The following is a 24,958-nucleotide window of genomic DNA, read 5'->3' on the forward strand; positions in this document are numbered from 1 at the left end:
GATACAGAGTTTTTTGTTTTTTCTTCACCTTTACGTCAGGATTTACTATCTCCCGTTTGCATGTAAATCCTGTCCTGTCACCTTGCAATACCGGACTTGTTAGCTCGTGCGTTCCGTTCCCAGTACTGCCTACCCCATCTCCCCTTCTCCCTCAGCCTAATTTTCTGTTTTGGTTGGAGCAGGACCCACCCATACTGCCTTCCCCGCATCTCCTTTTTTTTCCTCTCCTTTGCCTGAACGGGCTCACCTCTTCCATCTCTGTCCCAAGCTTTCCTAATCAAGTTGCATCTCAAGTCTCCCCTGACTGTTCCCTTTCCCAGCCCACTTTTGTTTGTTTCAAGTATTCTTCCTTTCTGTGAGACTTGGGCAACTTTAGAAACTTAATAGAGAAGCAGCCTCAGAGGGTCTGAGGAGGTCTTAGAATTTCTGTGCTAAATCATCAGGGGCCCTTCCTGGAGAGTTTGATGATGAGGAAGAAGGTCCCAGATAGGCCCTCTGGAAAACCACAAGTTCCAACTTGTTGTCAAGTGTACCACTGGTGACGGGTTATGTTTCCTTAGTGCACGTCCTTCCTTTTATTAAAGTGTGATTGCATTTCAGGGAAGGGAAGGGTTATAACTATTTTTTACAGAGGTATTCATTCCGAAATGACTTCTCAAAACTTCCCCACTATACTCACGTATGTAGAATGGGAAGTTCCTGCAAAAACTATGCTCCTCAGCATCTGGGAAGGAGCCTGCAGCCATGTGTGTCTTGTGGAGTCCAGTTGCTGGTGTTGCAGCTTTGCTTGTTTATGATGCAGGCCTTCCTTATTTGGGTGAATTCTTCCAGGCTTTAAGTAACCCTGAAGAGGCTGTTCTTGGACACTACTTTTTTCTGGTTGCCTGACCATCATAAGTCTAGCAGCAAGTCCTGGATTGTATATGTTTGCTACATTTTCTCTCCTTTTCAATCTCTAGTTGCTTTGCTATATTTTCCCCGCTGAACAAATACCCACTTGTTCCCACAGTAATAATATGTGACGACTTAGCCAAAACCAGCTGCTGACTTGAGTGCATGAACTGTATGTGTATGTGTTCGAGACTTTGTGTGTGGGTCTGCGCTCCTCTCCCCAAATCTCTCTCCTCCAGCTGGAACTCTAGGCTTAGGTTTGTTCCCTAACCTTTCTTAGCATAGCCCTGGCTGTTTTCATGGGTTTGATTGATACTGACGGCCCCGCTTATTCCCTGGGGTTTGATACTTGTGATTCAGAGAGGGAAATGTGATTATGACAGGGCACAGTTGCTCACAGCTGAGAAGTGTGCCAGGTTGAAAGTTCAGAGTGACAGTACTGTCCCTGTGAGTCTTCAGGGACACAAACACTTCTGTACTTAACCTTCAATGTGAGCACAAGTGCACATCTCACTGTGGTTGGTATATTCTGAATGCAAAGGCAGGACTAGAAGTAGGGGTTTTTTTGCTCAGTGTGAGCTAGACATGGAGGAACTTTGTGGCAGTGGGTAGTAGGTCTTGGGACAATGATGAGTAGGGGTAATGAGGAGAAGAGTTGGAAAGGCTCAAGCTGTGAGTGCCCTGGACACAGGCATGGACATGAATCGAGAGCCTTTTTCCCCCCACCTAGAAACAGACAGCAGGCCGAGGAGAGTCCCACTGGCCAGGACCAGTACAGGGAAGTACTTTTCTTCTCTCTTAAACTTGTTGGTTCTATTGAAATAGAACTGTAGGGCTTTTCCATTTTGCAGAGGTAGGAAGAGTCATTTAGAAGCTGCTTTACATTTTGAAATGAACTTTGCTGGGGAAAAGGAAGGGGAAAGAGATGGTCTCAAGGAGGTTCTCCTGCTTGGGTTTGGCTGTCTTCCTGGTCACAAGACCTGTTCCTCAATCTAGCACAGCTGCTGTCAGGAGTGCCAGGCTCCCACAAGACTGCTCATCTTGTAACCCTTTGAGGGAGGTCTGGGTTTGTTGAGATGAGGCCACCTCATTCTTTATCAATTTCATTATTAGTTTCTTCAAATATAGTTCATCTCTCTTTTTTGGAGGGAGAGGGGGCACCATTCAACATGTGGGATCCTAGTTACCTGAACAGGGATGAAACCTGTGCCCTCTGCAGTGGAAGGGCAGAGTTCCAACCACTGGACCACCCAGGAAGTCCCCAAGCATATTTTTAATACCAGTCGTCTGTCCTCAGCAGTCAAAACTAACAGCCCCTGTCCTCTTTGGAGTTCCAATCATTTTCCTCTGGTGCTTTCCTCCTGTGTGGTGAACTCAAGACACTTCTGACAACTTCCCAGTTTTGAGGGCTGGTGCTATTCTGTTTTCCTGTTGGATCAGCTTTGTTCTATAGGATGGACCTATTTCTCTGCTAGACAGGCTGTATACAGTATGGTTACCTGGCCTTCATAAGTCTTGCAGCAAATCTTGGACTGTATATGTTTGGTACTTTTTCTCTCCTTTTCAGTCTCTAGTTGCCTTGCTGTAATGTTTTCAATCCCTTCACATCCTGATTTCAGTGAACTGTCAGACCACTGTTTCTATGTTTCTTTTTCTATCCCCCAAATCACTTTTTTTCTCGATTTACAACTTGCTGTGTTTTTTACCTGAAGGAACACCCTCTTATATCTCAGGAGAGGATTTTGATTCTCATGGGGATTTCTCATGCTGACGCGTGGCTCACTGTAGGGCTTTTCAGGCATCTCAGGCCAGGCAGTTGGGAGTTGATGTGATAGTTGATACGTATAGCTGATTCTTTAAGCTACATAAACATACAAGCCACCATCCACAGGCGTGTGCCAGTGTCAGCATCCCCTTGTTCAGGTGGTGAGCTTTCCAGAGGCTTCAGAGAAGGTACCTTCTGTGTGCAAGGAAAGCCCAACAAACTCAGAGATAAGCTTTTAAAGGGCCTTCCCCCTCTGAGTTTTCTGATGTGTTTCTGAAATGCCTTGGGTGTAGAAGTAGAAGGAATTGCTTTAAACGAGGGACCTTTGCCATGCTCTACCTGCTAAGCAGTTCCTCTTGTTTTGGTGACTTTACCTATGGTCTGTGATTTAATTAAGTCACAGCAGAGCTGAGCAGTTCTGGGGCTGCCTTGTGTGTTCTGGCCCAAGCAAGTGGCCCAGCCATCAGCTGAAGGTCGTTATTGACCAATGTGTATGTTGGCACTAGGGTTATTTACTCTCAGGACCTGTAAGTGCAAAGCCCACTCAAGCCTCCTTCACTGTGCACCATCAGAATCCTGGCTGAAGTGTAGACAGGATTGCTCTTTTAACATAAGCATTTATAGAGTTTGGATAAACCTACCTGCCTATTTTCATGTGACAGATTTGGGCACTAGCCAGTTAGGAGAAGGTGTCAGTGTTTTATGAGGACACTGCTGGCGTTGAGAAATTATAGCTTTTTTCCTGAGGTCCAGAGTAACATCACAGACTAGTCTACCCAGCTTTGAAATCTTGATCTCACATAAGAGTCCCTGCCATTCTGTCAAGCAGTAAGCTGACCCCCCTGTGTGTTCTGTACAGATATATGCATGTTGGGACAGCCTTCCCCTGGGATCACCCCTCCCCACTCCTTTCCAATATTTATCTTAAAAAATGTCAGATATACAGAAAAGACAATAATGCAATGAATGCATATCTGCCCTCCACCCAGATTCAGAAATTGTTCACCTTTTGCCACATTTACTGTATCTCTTTATACGTTTTTGGGGAAAAGGGGGTGATACATTTAACGATAACTTGAAGCCAGCATTACACTTTATCCCTAAAAGCTTCAGTTGAGTCTCCTAAAAATAAGGACAGTTGCCTTCATAACCACAGTTTCATGATCACACCTGTGAAAATTTATAACCCTGTAAGATCATCTAATAGCCAATCTGTATTCACACAAACACACAAAAATTCCTCCATTGTCACAGGTCTCTTATAGCTGGGATTTTGCAAAAACTCTGATCTGATCAAGGTCCACACATTGCATCTGGTTATGTTTTGGGTTTTTTTTTTAATATTCATTTATTTGGCTGTCGGCTTAGTTGCTCCAAGGCATGTAGAATCTTAGTTCCCTTACCAGGGATTGAACCCGTGTCCCTTGCATTGCAAGGTGGATTCTTAACCACTTGACCACCAGTGAAGTCCCTGGTTATGATTTTAAGTCACTTTTAGGCTGAAAGAATCTCCCCTATACGTGCGCATGCGTACACACACACACACACACACACACACGAACACACACACACACACACACACACATACACATACACACACACACATGAATTTTCTGTTGTTGTTTACTGCATTGCCTTTGGAAGAGTCCTGGCCAGTTGTGTATGGCACCCCATCTTCTGGAGTTGTCTGGGTGTTACCTCATTGAGGTGTTTGGGGGGTTTCCTGGACCCCTATTTTTCCTGAGTTTGGTGTGGTGGGACCATTAGCTTATGATGACTTTTCTTTGCAGCAAGAACACTGTGTGAGCAGTGCTGTATGCTTCATGTTACATGGTACCAGGCAACACATGACATCAGGCAGTCCCATGGTTAGTGATAAGGTTACTGGGCATAGAGGGCGTGTTTCTAGCTCCCTCCCTTGTAGGGTACATTGTCCCCTTTGCAGTTAGTATATTATCTCTGTGGCGGTAATGCTTAGAGATCTTGTGGATATCCTGTTCCCCAGTCACTTCACTTCTGGTAAAATAATGAAATTCAGTGATGGCTAGAATGGTGCTGAAGCTCATGTGTGAAGGTGCCATCTCTGGGCCTGTCACCCAACATGCTCTCGATAATGTCGCTTTCTGTTCCCCACTCCCCCACACCTGGAGTGTCAGCCAAGGCACAGGAAGAGCATTCTGTCACAGGCTGGTATTGTATCCAAGGGGGAAAGAAGTGTGGCCAACATTAGCATCAAGGAAGATGAGGGCTTCTTTTGAGGGGTGGGGGGGGGGTCATTATTTTTAGAAAGTTTTTGGTTTTCTAAATGCTGATTCATCTGGTAGCATTTATCAATAATGGTGATCTACTCCTTTTAAAAATTTATCTATTTTTTTTGGCCATGATGATCTGCATTGCTGTGTGGGCTTTTCTCTAGTTGCAGGAAGCAGGGGTTACTCTCTAGTTGTGGTGCTTAGGCTTCTCATTGCCGTGGTTTCTCTTGTTGCAGAGCCTGGGCTCTAGGGAGCACGGGCTTCAGTAGTTGTGACACGTGGGCTCAATAGTTTCGGCACCTGGCCTCTAGAGCACAGGCTCAATAGTTGTGGCACACCAGCTTAGTTGCTCTGAGGTATGTATGATCTTCCCAGACCTGGGATCCAGCCCATGTCCCCTGCCTTGACAGGCAGATTCTTTACCATTGAGCCACCAGGGAAGCCCTACTCCTTTATTTATAATGAAACTTCACCAGTTTGGAGTAAAATTGGGGCAAAAGGGGGTTGTCTGAATTAGGGGATAATCTGAGTTGTAATGAAATGCATCTTTTTAGCCTTTTAAATACCTCTGTTTTTCGTGTTGCCCTATAGGGGCCTGTCAAGCCTCTGCTGCTTTAATGAGCTGTTTAAAATCCTTTGCAATTAGTTTAGTACTTCCATGAAGTCTCCTGTTGAAGAAATTTTACAAATAGTTAAAAATAGCAGGATCCCTGGCTCTGGAATCCATCTGACCTGGCTTTCATGCCTGCCTCTGCCACATACTGCCCTTGAAGTGAAAAAGTGAAAGTGGCTCAGTCATGTCCAACTCTTTGAGACCCCATGGACTGTACAGTCCATGGAATTCTCTGGGCCAGAATACTGGTGTGGGTAGTTTTTCCCTTCTCCAGGGGATCTTCCCAACCCATGGATCGAACCCAGATCTCCCACATTGTGGGCGGATTCTTTACCAGCTGAGCCACAGGGAAAGCCTAAGAATACTGGAGTGGGTTGTCTATCTCTTCTGCAGTTGATTTCCCCAACCCAGGAATCAAACTGGGGTCTCCTGCATTGCAGGTGGATTCTTTATCAACTGAGCTATCAGGGAACCTTGTGGCTCAGCTGGTAAAGAATCCGCCTGCAGTGCAGGAGACCTGGGTTTGATCCCTGGATTCTCCTCTCTGCAGGATTCTCCTCTTTTAATCTGTCTTTATGGGCTTCCCTGATGGCACAGTTGGTAAAGAATCTGCCTGCAATGCAGGAGACCTGGGTTCGATCCCTGGGTTGGGAAGATCCCCAGAGAAGGGAAAGGCTCCCCACTCCAGTGTTCTGGCCTGGATCGCAGAGTTGACATGACAGAGTGACTCACTTTCACTGCCCTTGAGCAGCCCACATATATCTCGAAGCTTTGGTTTCTTCCCCAGCAAGATGGGATGGATGATTTTTCTGGGAACGTGGGGATTAGAAAGAGTGTGTGTAAGGAAGCTGGATCAGTGCCAGGCACATGTTGGGCCCTTTGTAGTGGGAGGGGGTATCATAATCCTCATTGTTATTACAGTGTTCTCATTCAGAGTTCAGTTAAGAACATCTCACAAGTGCTGAAATAACTTGTTTTCTGAATCAGGTTAAACATTTTCCTTTCTGTCTTGTTTACTCAACATCTTTACCTTTAGCCCTCTTTTAAACGGTGTGAAATCAGTTCAGCCAAAAAATTCATTCAGTTTTTCCTGTAAGAGCATACAGAAAAACCTGAACAAACTTTTAGTAGTAAAACCTGAACGAACCAGTAGTGAAAAATTGTAACCCAGCCAACACAGTGATTGCTCGTTGCAAGTTAGCGTGCATCCAGACCGGGTAGCTTTGGTGTAAGTAATAATCTCCTTCCTTCTTCTTCTTGAGTTTCTGCCTGTGGAGTCTCACGTGGGCCGTGAGTGGGCAGTGGGTGGATTGGGACAGCCCATTTACAGGTGACAAGGTCAGAGTCCCTGACTTCATCACCCCAGGTCTCATGGTAGCAGGTGGTGGCACTGGCCACTGGAGCCTGTGGATTCCTGCAGCTGGCTCTTTGCTGAGCCCCTAGTGTGCTGGCTTTTGTGCTCAGCTCTTAACGTGCTGCACAGGAACCTTGGTTGTTTTCCCTTCGCAACCAAGGACAGTGAGCAGGTGAAGTGTGGAGCACTGGGCCCCTGTCCATAGGTACAGAGCTGAGATGTGAGCCAGGTCCCTCAGGCCCGAGTAGTTCTCAGCCACTTCCCCTGCCTTCTTTCCACAGGCACGCTTCTAATTACTCTTTCCCTGTCTACTTCACCTCATTCTTTTTTCCTGTTGGGATAATTCCGAGTTTCTTTCTTAATAAGTCTTCTTAATGTCCAGAGTATTATATGGAACTTCGGACTGTTTTGTGGCTGTTGATAACATGAAGCATGTAAATTTGAAATGACCTACCAGTCCTTTCATGTACATTTGAGTTACATCTTATGTTTGCTTTTCTGGCCTGGGCCTTTGTGAAGGGTTTCCCTGGCTGTGCTGGGATAGCGAGCCCACCCTGGGATCAGTGTCTAGCGTCTGAGGCACAGCCTCCCGGGGACCCAGGGGAGCCGAACATGAGTCCATTCTGTGACTGGTGAGGAGGGATTTCCAGGGCCGTTGGTGATTTCAGGTAACCTCAAGGTTTCACAGAATTTGTTTCCCTGGTGCTGTATGACTATAAGGAGAATAGTTAATAATCACAAGAGTTAGGGATGACCCTTAAGAGTTATCCTTTTCTTCGTGTATATGTAGAAGTGGTCTGTACACCTGTTTTAGTTCATGCTACTACTCAGAAGTTATCCATCTAACCCAGGGTTTTTCAACTTGACACCATTGATACCTTGTGCCAGGTAATTCTTGGTTTGGGGGGCTGTTCTCTGCATTGTAGGATGTTTAACAGCCTCTCCAGCCTCAATCCACTGGATGCCAGTAGCTCCCCCACCGCCACCCCATTGTGACAGCCCCAAAATATCTCCAGATACTGCCATTGACCCTTGGGGGGCAAAATTGCCCCTGTTAACTACATTTGTTCAGTTTGTGGATTACTCAGCAGACTCTCTGTGGACCCTAGTAGAATGGATCTGTTAAATAAAGACCTGGGTGCCAGGAGTGGTGGTGGGTGCTTCCTTGACAAAGAAGAGCTGAGACCTAGTCCCCTGTCCCTGAGGGGCTCACAGCTGGAGTGGACTGTGGGAGCCCTGGTGGGTCATCCCAGTGCAGCGTGAAGAGGGCTATTGACGTTTGAACAGGCTTGAGAGGAGGGATGAGAGTTTCTGCCAGGAGACCTTGGGAAGTGTCCCTGAGGAAGACCTGCTTGGTCCCAACACTGAAGGTGAAGGAGAGGTGAGGGGCTCTGGATACACAGGGAATGGTGAGAACAAGGTCCAGATAGGAGATCACGGGCATGGCCATAGGTTCTGGGGGCTGGAGATAGTGGGGGCAGAGGCTCCCAGAAAACGAGGCAGTGCGTTTGGAGGGGTTCCAGAGAGCTGCCTTTTTTTTTTTTTTTTCATTTTCAGGCCTATTTTCTACAGCTTACACTTAAAAAGGGTCTTGAATTAAATCATTGGGTGGCAAGTCAGGTTCTGCATTCACCTCAGGCTCCTTTTGGATTGTTTCTTTGAGAACCTTTAAAGCAGTTTCATCACATTCCTTTTAGATCTCATGCGGTCCCCCCAGGGAAGGTCTGCTGTTTGTGTCTTTGGGGCTGTAGGAGAAGAAACAGGACCTAGTGACCTTCTCCCAACCCTCTGTTCTATTGGCAGTGCCTTCTGAGATAGGTGTTGCGATGATGTGGGCAGACCTGCTGGGCCTGCTCCGTGCCAGGCATCGTGAATTAACCCGATTAGTTCTCACAGTCATCTTGAGAGGTGGGTGCTGATATTGTCTCCATCTCATAGGTAAGGAAACTGAGTCACCGGGAGGTTAAGTAACCTGCCCAAGGTCACACAGCCTGTGAGTGGTAGAGGCAGGCCGCATGGCTCTGGAGACACTGCTTTTACCTAATAAGGGAAACAGTTCCTTATTGGTAACTGGCTTCTGTAGACTGTCCACTGCACTCCACACAGATAGACAGAGTGGAGATGCTTCACCCCTGGATTTTTGGTTCAGGCTTAGTTGTGGACAGCTGTCGGGGGTGATCTCAGAGACCCAGAGGGTAGGCCAATCCTGGGAACTTCTAGCCCCTCTGAGTGGGGCCCCAGGCTGTGGTGACCTTAGGCTTTGCTAACAAACCTCTCCTATGAGAATTCTAGTCTTCAGTACATGCTGGAACTCCTGCACTGGTGCAGTGGGATCACCAGCCCCTGAAATCACCTGCTTGCCTATTAGGAAAAAGCTTCTCACCAGAGTTAACTGTAGCCCCGTCGATGCGACATGGCCTCCCCTGTGTTTCCTTTGATTTAGAGCATCCTCTTCATTCTAAAGGGTGTCTTGCGCCGTAGTCGGGTTCCACTCAAGCTACTTTTCTGGTAGAGGATGCAGGAGCTGGCAAGACTCAGCCTGCCCTCGGGTGTGGTGTCACTTAGGGCCTTGGCGGAGGAAGGGTTGCTCAGCTGGCTGGGTTGCTCAACTAGTGTTTTCTTGGCTCTAAAATTCCTTGTAAAGACTTGATGTTGAGTGTTTGTGGCTTTTGCTATTAACAAGTGATAGGTGTCAAGAACTCTAATGCCTTTTCTCTATTTGGGACACATACGTTTTTTACATGTTTACCTTTCTCAAAATGCTTTACCCCCCACCTCCCAGTCCCAGCTTATATTCTAGTCCATGGACTTATCCAACCTCTTAGCTCATCAGTGTTCTTCACAGGCTTTTCTGTTTTCTTAGAAGACTTTTTTGCTTAATAACATGAAAATGACAGAGAGGTGAGGTGGTCACAACACCTGGATTAAATGACACAAGCCAGGCTGCAGTCCTGCAGGAAGAGATGAACCTTGGCAGCGTACACGCACCTCTTGCCAACCCCACATGCACTGGGAGCGTCTTGGCCCAGGCAGGCTCAGAGCACGAGCACAGGTTTTCTATCTGGGCAGCAAGTTTGGGTCTAAAGTATTTGTAAGTGGTTCCATCGAGGTCACGCATGGAATGGAGACTCACTCATTGCTCCCTTGAATGCCTTGCAGCACAAATGTGCTGCTCCTGCCTGCCGTGCCTTTGCTTCTGTGGTTTCCAGGTAGCAGGCTTGAGGACCACAGATCTGCTATTTCCAGCTCTGCTGCACCTCTGGCTGGTGGTGAGGGTGGGTATTGGAGTCCTGAAGACATAGTGTAGGGAGACATAAGTGCATGTATTTTTTCCTGGCAAGAGGCCTGCTTTTATAATTTTGTCCCCAGATTCTCTGTAAGACATCTCATCAGTTACTAGCAAAAAAAAACATTCCAATTCTGTTACCTGAAATTAGAGTAAACAGGAATGTTCAGTTGCCCCTCAGCTGGCTTAGCAGATTACATAGTGATTTGTTTTTCTCACCGTGTGTTTAGGTAAATAATTTGCTAATACGCCAAATAGGTCAGACTCTCCGAGGAAATGTCCAACGAGCGCTGTAGTCTTGCTAAGGACCTGCCTGAGTTCAAGGGCCACTGCTGCAGATGGAGCAGTGTCCTGCGTGCAGCTGTTTTGTAGTGCTCTTGTTCTCCCAGCAGTGGAGCTTCTCAGGCCTGGCCAGCATGGACATGTCTCAGGCTGAATTTTGGTCTGTGGTGATGTGAGGTGTGACGGTGAGGAGAGCTGAGGCCAGAGGCCACTGTCTGACCCTGTTCAAAGCAGGTAACCGTTGAACCATACCAGGAACTCCTGGATTCTTGCTCCCACTGGCCATGGCTGCCAGTGGTGTTATACTATGGGTCCTCCTTTGCCTGGGACTAAGGTAACATCTTGAAGGACAGCCAGGCTCCTGGACCTGTTTCTCCATCTTTGTTTTCTGAGCTCTTTCTGTGCTGCAGACATTCCAGCCACCACTGTCTGCACTGTAGTCCAGGCCAAGGACCACAGCCGTGATAGCAAACACTGGGCTGCAGCAAAGTGCCACCTGCTGCTCTTCTCTCAGCCCCCACACCTGCCAGACCCATTCCTGCTTCATCCCTTTACTCACAGTCCTCTTTCCCCTAAATGCTTTTCTCCTTCCTTCCACCTTGCCACATTCTCTGCATCTTCTAATAGGTGCTCCCTGACCTTAGCCCATACTGCTCTCCTTTGAAGTTGCAGGACATAAGTCTGTACTGTACATGTTAGGTCTCTGCGTGGCACTAGCTGAGCTGGACTGACTTGGCTGCCAAGCAGGTGCTGGTGCCCTGGCTGGGTGCTCAAGGCCAAGGCGAAACTTGTCCCCTACTGGGAATCTGGTCAGAGAGAGAGCTAGGAGGTGGGGAGACAGATTTTTTTCTTCTCTAATCACCACATGGTTTAGAATGCATTTTCTAAGAAAAACACAGATGTTCTCTTTTAGAATTGTGGTACAATTTGTCAATGCTGGAGAAATGTAACATTAGTATGCTATTAACAATTCACAGTCCATATTCAGATTTTATAAATTGCCTGAACACTGTCTTTATAGCTATTTTTCCCTGGTCCAGAGTCATACTTTGGATTCAGTTGTCACATCTCTAGTCTGGAATCATTCCTTAGCCTTTCTTTATCTTCTTAGCCTTGGTACTTTTGAGGAGTATAGGCCAGTGACTTTATAGAATGGCCTAGATTAGGTTTGTCTGATGTTTTCTCAAGATTACATCCAGGTTATGTGTTTTTTGGAGGGAATATTCCCCAAGGATTTCTGTGACTTCCTCAGTGTATCAAACCCTCTGGCACCTGATGCTGGTTTATCCCAGCATTGGAATAAGGCAACACCTGACACCTTGGGTGAGGTGGTTCCTCCGGATCTCTCCACTGTGAAGGTAACATTTTCCGCTTGTAAATTAAGTAAATTGTGGTGAGATACTTTGAGACCATGTAAATATAGGGTCTGTTTTCAGTCTTTCTTGTAAAGCCTCCCCTGGGTGGGAGGTAAGTGCCACAGGCTCTGAAGGTGCTTTGGCCAGTTAGAGGCCTGGTGGCAATACTGAGTCACATTTATAGGTTGTTCATTATGTGCCAAGCCCTAGTACATACCTTACTCATTTTCTTCTCACAAAACCACATAAGGTGGGTACTCATGTATGCCCTATTTTATACCTGGAGAAACTAGTGAATTATCTAACGATAAGGCAGTCAGAGAAGGCAATGGCACCCCACTCCAGTACTCTTGCCTGGAAAATCCCATGGATGGAGGAGCCTGGAAGGCTGCAGTCCATGGGGTCCCTGAGGGTAGGACACGACTTCACTTTCACTTTCACTTTTCACTTGCATGCATTGGAGAAGGAAATGGCAATCCACTCCAATATTCTTGCCTATAGAATCCCAGGGACGGGGGAGCCTGGTGGGCTGCCGTCTATGGGGTCGCACAGAGTCGGACACAACTGAAGCGACTTAGCAGCAGCAGCAGCAAGGCAGTCACCAGGTGGGGTACTGGAATTCAGACCTGGTGGGTCTTACTCCAGCAGTGGGGCTTCCCACTGTGAGTGTGCAGTGTTCCCATGCAGTTCGTGGCACAGGGACACTGCTCCTCCAGCCTCTGGGCTTCCCATGTCTTCTGTGTATGGAGTTCTTCAACATCATTTGGTTCCCATTGTCCCTCATAGGCTTGGTTTTTCCCTGAGAGCATCATTGCAGTTATTTTTTCTAGGCATGATAGATGGACCAGGAAAAACCCAAAGGCTTTTCTTCTTGAGACTGAAATCCAAGAGGGCATATCATTGAAGCCAGAGGAATCTTATGTGGATAAATTTAACACTTGAGTTGTGCAAAAGTGGATGAAGAGGCTTTAGCCAGTGAGGGGACTACCAGTATACAACTCGTCTTATATTTTAGTAAGCAATCAGAAAACAGACCAAAATACTATATGAAACAACTATTTGCAGAAATTGGACATTGGGTAGCTCAGGAACCATGAGGGAAAGGAAATAATGAAGTGAGCCTCTGGTTCTCCCCCTCAGCTTTCTCCTGGAGGCAGTTTCCAGGTCTCAAAGTAGCGAGGAACAACCCAAACAGAGCCCAGCAGCCTTGCTGAGTTGAGAAGACAAAGTTGAGGAAGCCAGAGCATCTGGAATTTTCAGGGACAATATGGAGAAAAAAGAGCTACATAGAGGAAAAGCTCAAGACATTTGTTCAGAGGTCCCCATAAGTCCTTTTCTATTGATAGATGTTAGTCTCTGTGTGCGCAGGTGAAAATTCAAAGGCAGAGCAAGGAACTGCTGGGAAGCTATGAGCCGGACTATTTAAGACAGGAGGTTTTTCTTTCCGGTTAGAGTGAGAGACGTTGTTGAACACTGGGGGCGTTCAGTAGAGAACTCAAAAAAAGCATGCCCTATTTAGCCCTAGAGAAAGGGTACATGACTTAAAAACAAGCCTTGATACCATATACAAAAATTGAGTAGAAATGCACCACAGATCTAGATGTATTGTAGAAGTGAAAACTATAGCACTTCTAGAAGAAAACATAAGAGAAAGTCTTTGTGACCTTGGGATAGGGAGAGAGGGAGGAGAATGGCTGGTTGGTGGAGTCGTCAGAAGCTACTGTATTTATGGATTTAGTGTGCCATCTTATATGGGTGCTGCTTGTAGTGCCCCAAAACAGGTGCAACAGTGAAATCAAAGGTCACTGATCACAAGTCACCATAATAAATATAATAATAATTTTAAAATATGAAATATCAAGAGAATTACCAAAATGTGACGCAGAAACATGAAGTGGAGCAAATCTTGGAAAAATGGCACCGATTGACTTGTTCGACACAGGGTTGCCACATACCTTCAGTTTGTAAAGAACGTAGTATCTGTACAATGAGATCTGCTCACATTCTTATGTTTGCCTCACCTTTAGCAAGCCAGCCTCTTTGCTCATTGCTTGTATTTTAACTGGTAGGAAATTGGAACTTCTGCGTTCCACATAGATTGTTGATACAGGATGAATTTCAGACTAATTTGCTATATAATGAGCCTTTGAGTTATGTGTGGGAGTCAAATAGGGGCTAATCTTTTAAATGGAGCCTGCTCATCCTGTGCAGGTGACTTGCTACATGTTTTCAGACTTCTCAGCTCCTTTTTTGTAAGGAGTCAGTTGATGGATCTTTCTTTTTCTCCATCTTTTAAAAAGGGGCTGTTATCTCAATGCTAAGTGAAAGGAAGTGCTCAAGTTCTAGCTTGTATATAGTACAGAGCTTTGTTCCATAGAGTCTTTGTATAGAATTTTTGCTCGCTGCCCTGAGTGCTCAGTCTCTCCCAAGCCACCTGCTCTTCCCTTGCCCCTGAAGGTACTTGGGCACAGTTGGCACTTTCCTGGTTCTTGGGTCACATTGTTTGGTCATTTCCTCAGCAAGTGACTGGGTTCTGTGCTTAAATACCCACATCAGAGGTCAGCCTCTAGCTCTTCTTGCACAGGGTCAGGCGTGGTGAGACACCTAGCTCAGTCTCCTGCCGGTAGCTTGGTTGAGGAGCAAGCCCAGAGGAACCATGTTCCTAGCACTGTTGTTGGGCTGTCTGAGGACAGGCAGTCAGGCCCAAACTGTGCCTCCATTTTTCCCAAGGTCTCATAAATTGTGCCTGGCCTTTCTGATCAGGAACTGGCGTTGGTAGGCCTATTTCAAGTTAGAAACTGCATGATCAAGGCATGTTGATTCTCTGGGGTTGGTTTATGTTCTTCTAGACCTCTAGAGATGCCAAAGAATGTATAGACTATCATACATTTGTGCTCATTTTGCAAGCTAGTAAGGCTGTGCTCAAAATCCTTCAAGTTAGGCTTCAGCAGTACACAAACCAAGAACTTCCAGATGGGGTTTAGAAAAGGCAGAGGAACCACAGATCAAATTGCCAGCATTCAGTGGATCATAGAGAAAGAAAGCAAGGGAAATACAGGAAAACATCTACTTCTGCTTCATTAACTACACTAAAACCTTTGACTTTGTGGATCACAAAAAAATGTGGAAAATCATGAAAGAGATGGGAATACCAGACCACTTTACCTGTCTCCTAAGAAACCTGTATGCAGGTCAAGAAGCAACAGTTAGAACCAGACATGGAACAACGGATGGGTTGCAAATTGGGAAAAGAGTATGTCAAGGCTGTATATTGTCACCCTGCTTATTTAACTTATATGCAGAGCACATCATGCGAAATGCTGGGCTGGATGATGCAGAAGCTGGAATCAAGACTGCCAGGAGAAATATCAACAACCTCAGATATGCAGATGACACCACTCTCATGGCAGAAAGCGAAAAGGAACTGAAGAGCCTCCTGATGAGGATGAAAGAGAAGAGTGAAAAACTTGGCTTAAAACTCAGCATTCCAAAAACTAAGATCATGGCATCCAGACCCATCACTTCATGGCAAACAGATGGGGAAAAAGTGGAAGCAGTGACAGATTTTATTTTCTTGGGTTCCAAAATCACTGCGGACTATGACTGCAGCCTTGAAATTAAAAGATGCTTGTTCCTTGGAAGGAAAGTTATGACAAACCTAGACAGCATATTAAGCAGAGGCAGCATAAAAAGCAGAGACATCACTTTGCCAACAAAGGTCTGTGTAGTCAAAGCTATGGTTTTTCCAGCAGTCATATATGGATGCGAGAGCTGGATCATAAAGAAGACTGAGTGCTGAAGAACTGATGCCTTTGAATTGGTGCTGGAGAAGACTTGTGAGAGCCCCTTGGACAGTAAGGAGATCAAACCAGTCAGTCCTAAAGGAATCCTAAATATTCATTGGAAGGTCTGCTGCTGAAGCTGAAACTCCAATAGTTTGGCCACCTGATGGGAAGAGCTGACTCATTGGAAAAGACCCTGATGCTGAGAAAGATTGAAGGCAGGAGGAGAACAGGGAAACAGAATGAGATGGTTGGATGGCATCACCAACTCAATGAACATGAGTTTGAGCAAACTCCAGGAGCTAGTGAAAGAGAAGCCTGGCGCACTGCAGTCCATGGGCAATGAGTCAGATACGACTGAATAACTGAACAACAACTTTGATCCACACCTGCCTTTCCTAGGGTGGCCTGGCACTCCCTGTGCTGAGGGTTTGGTATACTGATGTTGTCTCTCCCCCTTCACTAGCATACACTCTTCTCATTTATCACGCCATCCTTTTACCCAGGCCACCTGTTGTTCCCAAGTGGGGAAGAGGTGAAGATAGCTGTGAGAGAAACCCAAGGTGCCTGAAGCATCTGTCAGACTTCTCTAGATGGGATTTGTGCTGCCAGCCACTGAGGACTTACAGATATGTTAGTTCATAGGAGACGGATGAATTCTCTATTTATGGTCCCAGGGCTCCTTGGATTCAGGTTATTATTGTAAATTTAAGGCTTCCTCAGCTGCTCTCTGCTGCTCTGACACCTGATTCCCAGACTTTGGGACTAAGAAAATGAACTCTGTTGCTTCTGTTCTGCTCAGACTCTTGTTGGTTACACAACATATGTTGTTGAAAAAGAGAAGATTCCGTGCCAGCTGCCCTGAGTTGAGAAGCTAGGGAAAAGGTCTTCAGCGTTGGTTTATAACTGTGGTATCAAGAGAAGAGCTGATCTTCTATTAATTTCTCTGCTCAGGGTGCTTATCAGTTCACTTCCATCGATAAAGTTAGAAGGTGTAGCCCCAGTGCATTCCAGAGGAGAGTCCTCTGCTGGGCAAATGTGTGGTGCTGTCACAAAGCGGTGCTGCCTCTCACTTGCCTGGGCGTTGGGAGCCTCTCTGGTCTATGAACATATCTTCCTAACTGTGCCACTTGGTGCTGACAGCCGGGGAACACAGAGCCATGGGGAGGGGGTGCAGGGCCGTGGGGATGGTGAAGCGATGTTGAGCACACTAGGGGACCTGGGGCTTTCCCACTCCCAGCTGTAGCTGCTGGGGCTGTGCTGTGGGAGGCCAAGCAGTGGCAGGAGCAGCCAACCTTGGACAGTGCTTGTCAGAGGAGGCCTGTTGTGGCCTCTCTGTACCAATGAACTTTGCCAGCCAATCTCAGTTTCCACTTGCATTAAGACTTGAGTTGACTTCTTAACTGTAAGCCTTGAAACTTTGGATAATGCTTGAATTATAAATATATGCACTATTAGCTACCATCAGTATAGAACAAAGTTCTTGAATGATTTTTCTACCTATTCTTAAATTTTCTGAGCAAACTCTTTTTGGAGGCTGTTCTTGACTTGTTAATGCTGTCTGGATTACACATAGAGGTTTGTGTTTCACAAGCTTTGCATTTAATACCAAGGGGCCAAGCCCAGTCAGTCCTGATGCTGGAGCTTGTTTTGTGGGGGTACAGGTCAGCAGTGGCCTGGATTATGGACCTGATTGCCGCTTGTCGCCTGTGAGATTTCAGCAAGTTCCTTAACTGCACTGAGATTCAGTTTCTTTATCTAAAACATAGGATAATACTGTCCTTCCAGGGTAGATGTGAGAAATGGTTCAGTTGGCATAGCCCACGCCTTCAGTCCATGGTGGCTCAGATGGTAAAGCATCTGTCTGCAATGTGGGAGACCCAGATTCGATCCCTGGGTTGGAAAGATCCCCTGGAGAAGGAAATGGCAACCCACTCCAGTATTCTTGCCTGGAAAATTCCACGGATGGAGGAGCCTGGTAGGCTACAGTCCATAGGGTTGCAAAGAGTCGGACATGACTGAGCGACTTCACTTTCTTTTTAGTATTCTGACGATGACCATGATGATACCATTCCTGATGAGGCTTTCCCAGAAACACTTGTAGGAACTCATGTGAATAAGCCTCGCGTGTTGGGTTTAGTAGACGAGGCTGTTTTCTTCAAAGATGAGATGGGGTTTGGTTGGAGACCCTTTGGGGTGTAAACCTGTCCTGGGCCAGTCGCCCTCACATAGCTTCCAAACTGTTCACAGGGGCTGCTGGATGAGGGAGGTGGGGGCCAGGTGGCCACTTCACCACTGCTAGGGAATGGCCTGAGCGTATCTGACCTGCAGAAGGCCAGAGGGTGAGTGGAGTCATCTTTGAGTGAAACAGTACACTGGGGTTTTCCTCCTAGTGAGATTCTTAAGGTTGAATGAGCCACGTCCTCAGCTTCTGTGTTTAACTCTCCATGAGTGGATGTATAGCTGTACCTGTACCCTCTCCTTCCGGGCCCAAAATGTGAACACAGCGTCCCTATATATCCATTATATGCTCTGTTCTCTGCCACGTTTGGACCACCTAAGCAGCTGGAATCATTTTGGAGCCTTGGATTACAAGGATGAAAACCCACTCTGTAGTCTGCAGCTCATCACTGAGCAGTTGGGCAAGCGGGTGTCTCCTCCAACTGTCAGAGGCAGTGTTGAAACAACTTTCCGTGCCAACAATGATGGGCCAGTGGTCATCTTCCCTGGTGGGACTGGACCCAGGCTGCAGATGTTCCCTCTGAGAAATTCGGATTCTGGGGCCACACCTTTTTCTCTTTGATTAGCCATGAGGTGCAGTCCTTTTAATGCAGTCAAAAGCCTCTTCTCCAGCACAATCAGAATTGCTATTCATTGGTTAATTTTTAAAAGGCAGAGAATCTGGGAAATCCTGTAAAATGTATATGTATACGATAAACATTTTATTTTAACTTATGCGTGTAAGCATCAGATGTGAGGGGAGCCCTGGCCTGGCTCACAGGAGCACAGGGACACATATCATCCACCAGGGATGGTAAATAGTGCAGTAGTGATCTTGCCCCTGGTTGAAGTGGACTAAATGGACTGAAGTGACATATTTCCCATCTCTAGTAAGCCCTGCCAGCTGGAAGCTTTTCTGTCAGAAGGAAATTTTCTGAACAAGTTGGGTTTGAGGAAGGCTATAAATTACCTAATATGCAAAATTGTATTATTGTTGTTTTTAAATTACTGTTATTGGTAACAGAAGCTTTTTTCTCAGTTGTTTTTAGACCTTTTTTGTTTTCTTATCACAAAGTAATACATGTTCTTTGTAAACAAGTAAAGAAAACAGTATGGAAATTTGTAGTATAAAAAACAGAAGTTTCCTACAGTTCCATCCTCTAGAAAGCTACCCATGGTAACAGTTTATTGTGCGCCTTCAAATTTCTATATGTATATATAATTTTAAAATAAAAACAGGTTTACAGGACACATTGCTATTATGGTCACTGCTTTTTTCCCCCAGGCTTCTCTGTCCTTCACCATCTTCTGGGGTTTGTTCAACTCATGTCCATTGAGTCAGTGACACCATCCAACCATCTTTATCCTCTGTCGCCCTCCTCTGTCTCCTCCTGCCCTCAGTCTTTCCCAGCGTCAGGGTCTTTTCCATTGAGTCCGCTCTTTGCACAGATGGCCAAAGTATTGGAGCTTCAGCTTCAGCATCAGTCCTTCCAATGAGTATGCAGGGTTGATTTCCTTTAGGATTGACTGATTGAATCTCCTTGCTATTTAAGGGACTCTCAAGGGTCTTCTCCAGCACCATAGTTCAAAAGCATCAATTCTTTGGCCTCAGCTGTCTTTATGGTCCAGTTCTCACATCTATACATGACTGCTGGAAAAACAATAGCTTTGACTATAGAGACCTTTGTCAGCAAAGTGATGCTTCTGCTTTTTAATACACTGTCTAGGTTTGTCATAGCTTTTCTTCCAATGAACAAGCATCTTTTAATTTCAAGGCTGCAGTCATGATCCACAGTGATTTTGGAACCCAAGAAAATAAAATCGGTCACTGCTTCCACTTTTTCCCCATCTGTTTGCCATGAAGTGGCAAATAGGGTCTGGATGCCATGATCTTAGTTTTTGGAATGCTGAGTTTTAAGCCAGCTTTTTCACTCTTCTCTTCCATCCTCATCAGGAGGCTCTTCAGTTCCTTTTCGCTTTCTGCCATTAGAGTGGTATCATCTGCATATCTGAGGTTGTTGATATTTCTCCTGGCAGTCTTGATTCCAGCTTCTGCATCATCCAGCCCAGCATTTCGCATGATGTGCTCTGCATATAAGTTAAATAAGCAGGGTGACAATATACAGCCTTGACATACTCTTTTCCCAATTTGCAACCCATCCATTATTCTATGTCCGGTTCTGTTGCTTCTTGACCTGCATACAGGTTTCTTAGGAGACAGGTAAAGTGGTCTGGTATTCCCATCTCTTTCATGATTTTCCACATTTTTTTGTGATCCACAAAGTCAAAGGTTTTAGTGTAGTTAATGAAGCAGAAGTAGATGTTTTCCTGTATTTCCCTTGCTTTCTTTCTCTATGATCCACCGAATGTTGGCAATTTGATCTCTGGTTCCTCTACCTTTTCTCAACCCAGCTTGTACACCTGGAAGTTCTCAGTTTGTGTACTACAGAAGCCTAACTTGAAGGATTTTGAGCACAGCCTTACTAGCTTGCAAAATGAGCACAAATGTATGATAGTCTGTACATTCTTTGGCATCTCTAGAGGTCTAGAAGAACATAAACCAACCCCAGAGAATCAACATGCCTTGATCATGCAGTTTCTAACTTGAAATAGGCTTGCCAACACCAGCTCCTGATCAGAAAGGCCAGGCACAGTTTATGAGATCTCAGGAAAAATGGAGGCATAGTACAGGGCCCAGTTGTTGAAGCCTCGCTTGAAGGATTTTGAGCATTACCTTGCTTGCATGTAAAATGAGTGCAATTATTCAGTAGCTTGAACGTTCCTTGGTGTTGCCATTCTTTGGGATTAGAATGAAGACTGACCTTTTCCAGCCCTGTGGTCACTGCTGAGTTTTCCAAATTTGCTGACATATTGAGTGCAGTACTTTCACAGCATCATCTTTTAGGATTAGAAATAGCTCTGCTGGAATTCCATCACCTCCACTAGAAATTGTATTGTGGCGTGATATACATAGCATAAAATTCATTCATTGCAAGTGTTCCATCTCTGCCTCACTTTTTAACTGTTGTATTCCATTGTATAACTTACATGTAACCCCTCCCCTGTTGATAGACGTTTACCACTTAAGTCTTACACTCTTGCAGACAAAACGGCAATACATTCTCGCACAGAGTTTTGGATATTAGTGTGAGTGTAGCTATAAAAGAAAATCCTAGAAGTGTATTTTCTGGGCCGCAGTGTATAAATATTTAAAATCAAAGCAGAAATTACCAAAACATCTGCTGTAACTTTGTAAGTGATCTGTGAATTGATAGAAAACAACACACATCTTTGTCCACTAGGAGATTAAATGAAGTTCATAAATGTACCTGGCCAAGAAATCTGGTTAGCAGTGCAGTCACAGCAAATCTCTGATTTCCCTAGACCTTCCCAGGGACGCTGGCTCACAGAGTAGAGTTCCACTTCCCCACATTTCCCTAGTGATTGTACCATTTACTTTACTTTTTCTGCTCTTTAACTGAGTCCTAATATCCTCACTAAATGTTTTAATCTTTGCTAATTGGGGCAAGAATAATTAATATGCATTTTAAAAATCGGCCTTATTGGGTTGCATATCTTCTTGTGGGCTTATCAGCCGTTGGCATTTCTTTCCATCCAGTGGTTCCCCATGGAACTCTCCCACCCCTGCTGAGATCATCAGCATTAGCAGATGGCACAGCCACCCTGATCCCAGGGAAGCTGTGCTTCTAATGCGGCCCCATGTTTAGAAGGTTAAGCATTTTTATTTGCTAGACAGTTTATTCTCTCGCTTTTCTTTCAACCTTTGGCAGAACCACTGCTTGGGAGGATTAAAGGTAGATAGCATAGAACCTAGGCTTTGTTTGTAAGAGTCCAGTAAGAGTTAAGGGTCCTTACAAAAGGTGTTCATGAGCACTTAAACTGATTTCAAACCCAGAGTGTCTGGTTCTTGGTCTAAGACCAAATATGAGGCCTTGACGGGCCGGTTCATCCTGCTTCATGGTTAGTTAGAAGGAAGAAAGCTTAGGGGTAGTGTCCTCTGGCAGTCTTGCTGGCAGATTACTTTGTCCAAAGCCAAAGAAAAAGCTTAGCAATTTTGGTCCTGTTTCAGGACTAATGGTTTATAAACTAGTCCTCTGGAAGAACTCATTGTGCAAATTCTTGGAACTTACTGAATTAAAAATAGAAACCTGGACAGTCCTCAATAACTATGTCTTAAGTGACAGACTGGATGAACTCCTTTGTTCAACAAATATTGTGTAGCAACCTGTTAGGAGCCAGGCACCATTTTAGCCAGGGTGCTAAAAATGTGAGGATAAACAGAGCAGAAGGTCCTGGTCTTACAGAGCTTACTTTCTAGTTGGGAGAAAAAACAACAGTAGTCAGGAGAACGCTAAGAATTTCTGAGATGAGAGCTATTAGTGCTGTGAAGAGAATGGAATAGGAACGTGAGATTGAAGGACAGGAGCAATACAGGATGTGCACATCTCAGGTGAGATGGCCAACAGGGGCTTCCGAGGAGGGGACCGGGAAACTGGGAAGAGAGGGCACTGACACTTGGCCAGCTGGGAGCAAACTGGGCAAAGAGAGTTCCAGATATTTTGAAAATACAGCTGTGGCAAGATGGAGCCTGGTGAGTGTGGTATGTAGCGAGAAGGCCAGAATGGCCAGAGGGGATGAGGGGAGGAGGTCAGGTGGAGCCATGAGTCATGTATTCCCTGGGCCTTGAGAAGGAGTCTGCGTTTTATTCTTCTGCTGTGGGAAGGCTTTGTGTTTGTTTTGTTGTTTTTAAAATTCTTTTAAAGTACACAGCTCTAAGGTATAAAGTTGACTTTTGGCAGATTTGTTTGCCATGGGAGTTTTAGGTGAAGAGTGGCATAATTTTATGTTTAACTATATATATTTATGAGACTTCCACAAAGAGCTCTGTGGAGGATGGATGGATGGATGGATGGACAGACCAACAAACAATAGTCTTTTTTTTTAATTAATTTATTGTCTGCGTGGAATCTTGTTTCAGCACGGGTGATCTTCAGTCTTTGTTGCGGCACGTGGGATCTTTAGCTGCGGCGTGTGGGATCTAGTTCCCCCACCAGGAATTTAACTGGGGCCCCTTGTTGCTCAAGTGCAGAGTCCCAGCCACTGGACCACCGGGGAAGTCCCTGCAATAGTCTTATTGTGGAAAATAGTGTGACTTTCAAGTGGGACATGTAGAAAGAGACATTGCCGGTGGCCTTTGGAGCTGCTGCTTTGCCACGTGTGTCCCAGGTAAAGGCTAGGAGGTGGGGCAGGAGTGGTGGTTGTGAAACCCACAGCCATGGGCAGGTTAACTTTGGCTCAAGCCTGCATGGACGGAGGAGCCTGGTAGGCTGCAGTCCATGGGGTCGCTAGAAGTCGGACACGACTGAGTGACTTCACTTTCACTTTTCACTTGCATGCATTGGAGAAGGAAATGGCAACCCACTCCAGGGTTCTTGCCTTGAGAATCCCAGGGACAGGGGATCCTGGTGGGCTGCCATCTATGGGGTCACACAGAGTCGGACACAACTGAAGCAACTTAGCAGCAGCAGCAGGCTCTGCAGGCCCCCAGCAGCATTTGCACTGGTTTCTGCTCTGACAAGGTGCTCACTGGTCTTAGTGATCAGATCCAGTCTGGGTTCTTGACTGGGCCCAGCTGATTCAGCCTCCTCTCTGTGAATCATGTGATTGAAGGGGTGCTGGGGTTCACCCCTGGGGTGTGATTTCTGAGGGCTGTTAAAAAGATCTCTTTTCAAAGATATCTCTTCCATCAACCTGAAATTCCACCCCTAAAATATCTGGATTTTGAGTATATGAGGGCACCTACAAGTCACTCCCTATATGATGGGAGGCAGCAGAAGTTGACTGTATTGCTTCCCCAAGTGACAGTGGAAGGAGTGGGGGTGTAAAGCAGGTAAGTCTGTAAGGTTGCTTGGGGACTGAGAGAGACCCAGGACCTGAGGCCCTGTGTTCCGAGTAGACAGCTCGGGGAGGGGCTGCACAGAGGCCCAGCGAGCCTGCTGTGGGAAGAGGGCAGCGGCCCTCGGGATCACTGAAAAGACACTCAGTCCCCTTGCCCTCCCATCTCTTGGCAGTGGTTCTGGGTGAGAGGATGCAAGTTCATCAGAGGCCTCTCACTCTGTGGGGTGAGCACCCCCAGCTGAACTCTGACCATGGTGCTCCTCACTGCAACCGCCTGCTCAGCCAGCCCTTGGGACAGACGCATTGACCTGCTTTTCCTCCTGAGTCACAGTGTGATGACGGGGGTCTCATTCCAGGGTGTTGCTTGAATCAGTCAGCGATGTGTCAATTCAAATTCTTTCCTCACTCTAACTCTAGAAGAAATTCTGCAGCAGCCCCTAGTTGATTTCATGGTGCATTTCCCATCCTTAGCCAAGAGCAGCATGAGATGTCTTGACAAGAACCAGACTTGACTTTTCCCCGGTAACCTTCAAAGCCTTTCGAGTTGGTCTGGAGTCCTCTTTCCTGACAGTCCTTCGGTGTTTCCTGAGCATGTCCTGTGTTCCCTGCCTGTCTGTGGTGAGGCGGGAGGCCCAACCCTGCCTGTCTGTGGGCTGCTCCATCCTGAGCTGTGCCCTGCTGCTCTGTGCAGGGTGTCCCTGTCACCGCTGTTTGGTGCTCACCTTTCAGAGCACCAAAGTCTGGAGAGTTCTTCCAGTGGCCATCCTGTGGGGCTGATAGAGGCTGGTGGACCAGGGAACCGCAGCCGCTGTAGCTTTGTTCTGGTCCCACATGGGAAGTGCAGGCCAGAAGGAGATTTGAAACCGGAAGTACAGTGATGCAATGGCTAATGATCTTGGTTTTATTTAGATGATGGCATTTTAGGTCATTTCACTTTCTCTAGTTTCCAAACTTATCACAATGATCTATTATCTAAAAGAGGAAAGAAAGACTTTAGGGAGGCCCTGCATTCACAGCTTGCAGGTGGAGGAGTGCTTGCTTGCTGTGCGCAGGTGGGCCTGCACCTGAAGGCACATCTTCGTCTGACCGTGGTGCCTCTGCTCCTTCTTGTTGCAACGTGCTCACTACCTGCTAAGTACAGAGCAGCTTTAAATACTGTCTTGCTAATGCTCTAGTGAGGTGAATGCTGCAATTTCTTCCATTTTATAGAGGGGCAGATTGAGGGCCAGGAAGGTTAAG

At 46.1% G+C, this 24,958-nt stretch overlaps 1 protein-coding gene across 1 annotated transcript in view; it reads left to right on the forward strand.

Annotated features, from left to right (window-relative positions):
- The window catches only part of STIMATE (STIM activating enhancer), a 54,155-nt gene that overhangs the window by 671 nt on the left and 28,526 nt on the right, over positions 1-24,958 (forward strand). The gene's annotated exons all lie outside the window — the stretch shown is intronic.

The sequence above is a fragment of the Bos indicus genome, chromosome 22, assembly GCF_029378745.1.
Source record: "Bos indicus isolate NIAB-ARS_2022 breed Sahiwal x Tharparkar chromosome 22, NIAB-ARS_B.indTharparkar_mat_pri_1.0, whole genome shotgun sequence".
In the NCBI taxonomy this organism is placed as follows: Eukaryota; Metazoa; Chordata; class Mammalia; order Artiodactyla; family Bovidae; genus Bos; species Bos indicus.